The sequence below is a fragment of the Elephas maximus genome, chromosome 2 (assembly GCF_024166365.1).
Source record: "Elephas maximus indicus isolate mEleMax1 chromosome 2, mEleMax1 primary haplotype, whole genome shotgun sequence".
NCBI lineage: Eukaryota > Metazoa > Chordata > Mammalia > Proboscidea > Elephantidae > Elephas > Elephas maximus.
In genome coordinates, this window is record NC_064820.1 from 227374391 (window position 1) to 227377806 (window position 3416).

The following is a 3416-nucleotide window of genomic DNA, read 5'->3' on the forward strand; positions in this document are numbered from 1 at the left end:
GTACAGCTTCACTGGTTTTGCTTCTCTAGAGAATCCAGCCTAAGACAGCAACCAAGCCACGTTAAGTGTTTGCCCCACTCCAGGATTAATACAGTATTTTCCAAACCAGAGAGCCAGTGATCCAGGACAACACTCCTGGGGGGGGGGGGTGACCTGAGCAGGTGAAAGAAGCACCTGCTACCCCCAGGGGATGGACATACAGGCTGCAGGGACCACATGTGTGGGATCCATCAGAACACTTACAGATGTATCTGCTTGAGTCTTTGCTTGATGCTGGCCTTCCCTGGGCAGTCCGTAAGTGCCGGCTGGACCAGTCTTGCCTCTGTCTCGTTCACTGATATAGCCTCAGCTCTTCACATGGTGCCTGCAGCCCAGCAACACCTCCCAAATCAGTGTAGAGGGAATGAGGGATGCATGTTTGAGCACGTCTCTTATAAAGCAGCTGGGAGCTGTGGTGATTCAACGGTAGAATTCTCACCTTTCATGTGGGAGACCCAGGTTCAATTCCCAGTCAACGCACCTCATGTGTGTCCGCCACCCACGTGGAGGATTGCATGTTGCTATGATGCTGAGCAGGTTTCAGCAGAGCTTCTAGAATAAAACAGACTAGAAAGAAAGCTCTGGCCATCTACTTCCCCAAATTAGCCAGTTAAACTCTATGGATCGCAACAGCCCAATCACAACCAGTTACGGGTACAGTGCAGGATCAGGACATGTTTAATGCATGGGGTTACCATGAGTCAGGGGCCAGCTGGGTGGCAGCTCACGACAACAACTTGTAGAGAACCCTGTGGCTTACCTCGCTGAGGAGAAGCAGAGTGTATTAACAGCCCTTCCAAGCCAATTAAAACATCAACATAGATCAAAAGGAGCTTCTCGAGAGGTGGAATGCGAAGCTAACTGCACTTGATAAACATAATAAATAAAACACAAAGGAGCATTATAAGCTACTCAAAGATTCAGAGACTAAGAATATAGCTGGCCTTCATGAATTAGAAAATAAGGGAATATTGGGGGCTGGTTTGAGGTTTTCTTTCGCTTTTTAAGTTTGTATCTTCATTTTTCCTCAGTGACCATGGACAATTACTGTTCAGATCAAGGGGAGCTGGGCTGTGACTGGAGATACAGATCTTGGGATTTGGGAAGTATCCCCCTTCTCCATGGGCAGGAGGTCAGTGGGTCCCAGCCAAGAATCGAGGACTGGCCAGCAGCCCAGAATCTCAGCTCCCTGTCCCCTGGTCCAGACCCAGGAGGAGATGAAGGAAGTCCAGGCTGGGCAGGGAGGGAAGTGGGGAGGAGCTGGGGGGACCACCAAGGGCAAAGGGGAGGAGGACAGCAACCTGGAAAATAGGAGGAATGTCACTGGAGGGCACCATGAGGGTGCAGATGAGGCCAGCCGAGTGGACACCTGGATGGTGTGGACAGTCCTCAAGGTGTGCGTGTCAGGGGGGTTCACCTGGGACCGAATCTGTTCCTGCACCTATTTCCACTGCTCGCCTTGTCTACCTGGAGGGTGGGACTCTGGCTTCTACCTTTCAGAAAGGTGACTCATTTTCCTGAAAGCTGAAAATGTAACGCTCAGAGCCAAACAAACCAAGAAGACGGAGACCTGAACGCCGAGACAAGATCGGATGGTGGCGGCCATGGTGTGATTAGTGCATTGCCCTCCTCGTCCGTCCTGGGAGTGAGGGTGAAGGGGTGGCACTGCCTGAGAACTCAGAGTTGCCAGCACTCAGCCTTCAGCTGGGACACGAGCTGAGGGCAGGCCCTGGGCCTGCAGTGGGCTTTCACTGTCCTGAGAAGCCTGGTAAACCAGAGCGGACTCATTCTGGGGGCAGTGACGAGCCTTTACTTCCCCATGAACTGCACGGCCACAAAGCAACAGTGGGCATTTGGGGGTCAGCTTAGAAAGTGGTTCTACCTTTGCTGGCTCTTCCTTCTCACTCAAACTCTCCCAATAAAAAGGAAAAAAAGGACAAAAGGCACTAACGCTAACGCAAAAGCTCTAGGGTTGATGTTGGCAAGTCTCTGGATGGCTCAGATGGCTCACTGAAAGGTTTGAGGTTCAAGTCCACCCAGAGGTGCCTCAGAAGAAAGGCCTGGCAATCTTCACCCAAAAACTACTGGCTTCCGTCATGCCACGCCTTCCAGCCCGGGCAGCTGAGCTGGACTAGCTGGTCTCTTGACCCGGCCAGCTCTGTCCAGGCACACTGGGCCCCGAGGTTCAGCTCTTCCTGTGCCGTGGGAGCCCCCGTCATTAACAGTGGGGGGGGCTACCCGTGCTTCCTCCACACTGATTTTCAGAGGCGTCATCCGAGTGGCTGCCTCGGAGCCCCAGCCACAGGGGACCGCAGAGGCGGCCAGTGAGGGCTCCTGACCCTGAGCCAGGGTGGGGCACACCGCAGCCACAGGACCCAGGGATTGTCTTTCACCCCACCCAGCCCACACACCTCTCATACTGTCTGTGGGCAGGATGCCAGACTTAAAACATAGCACTGAGACAACTGATCCTAAGAAGTTACTGTATCAAAATTCAAATTTAATAGTTGTTTTCTATTCTATCTGCCCTCCTTGGTGAAAGATTTTATTTGAACACTGGCGTTCAGATCCCAGAAGCCCTGGAACACAGTCAATCCCAGCATCCATCTGTAAGGAGAGGATGGGTCCGACCCAAGTGGCAGTGGGCGGACCCCTGCCACCACCCCCTGCACCGCTGTGCTCCAAGCAGGACCCTGGCAGGGGAAGAGTTCAACTCGACCCTCCCTGTGGGACGGGGAATTACTTTACCCAAAGAATTTGGCCTTTGTCCCCAGTTCCTACGAGGTAACCTCTAAACCCTTGGAATTTCCTGAGTGACTTCAGTGTCTTTGTTATAAATGGAGGACCGTGACCACACCTGACAAAACCAAAACACCAAACCCATTACTGTTGAGTTGATTCTGACTCATGGCAACCACGTGTTACAGAGTGGAACTGTGCTCCACAGGGTTTTCTGGGCTGTAATCTTTACAGAAGCAGATCGCCAGACCTTTGTTCCATGGGACCACTGGGTGGGTTTGAACTGCCAACCTTTAGGCTAGTAGTCAAGTACAAAGCATTTCACCACCCAGGGAAGTTTCTTATTAATGGAGGGCCCCAACTACACCTGATAGTTTATACTAATGAGATGGCTCAGGACGGGGGTTGGCCAGGCCAGAAAGACCTGGAAAGATCTGACCTCTGGGAACAGGAGGAGGCTGGAGATTGAGTTCAATTATGTGACTGATGATTCAACCCATCATGCCTACCTAATGAAACCCCAGTGAAAACTCTGGTCACCGAAGCTCAGTGAGCTTCCTGTTTGGTTAAAGATGTTGACGTCTAGAGGGGATGATGAGTCCTGGCTCCATGGGAAGAGGACACGGAAGCTGTGCGCC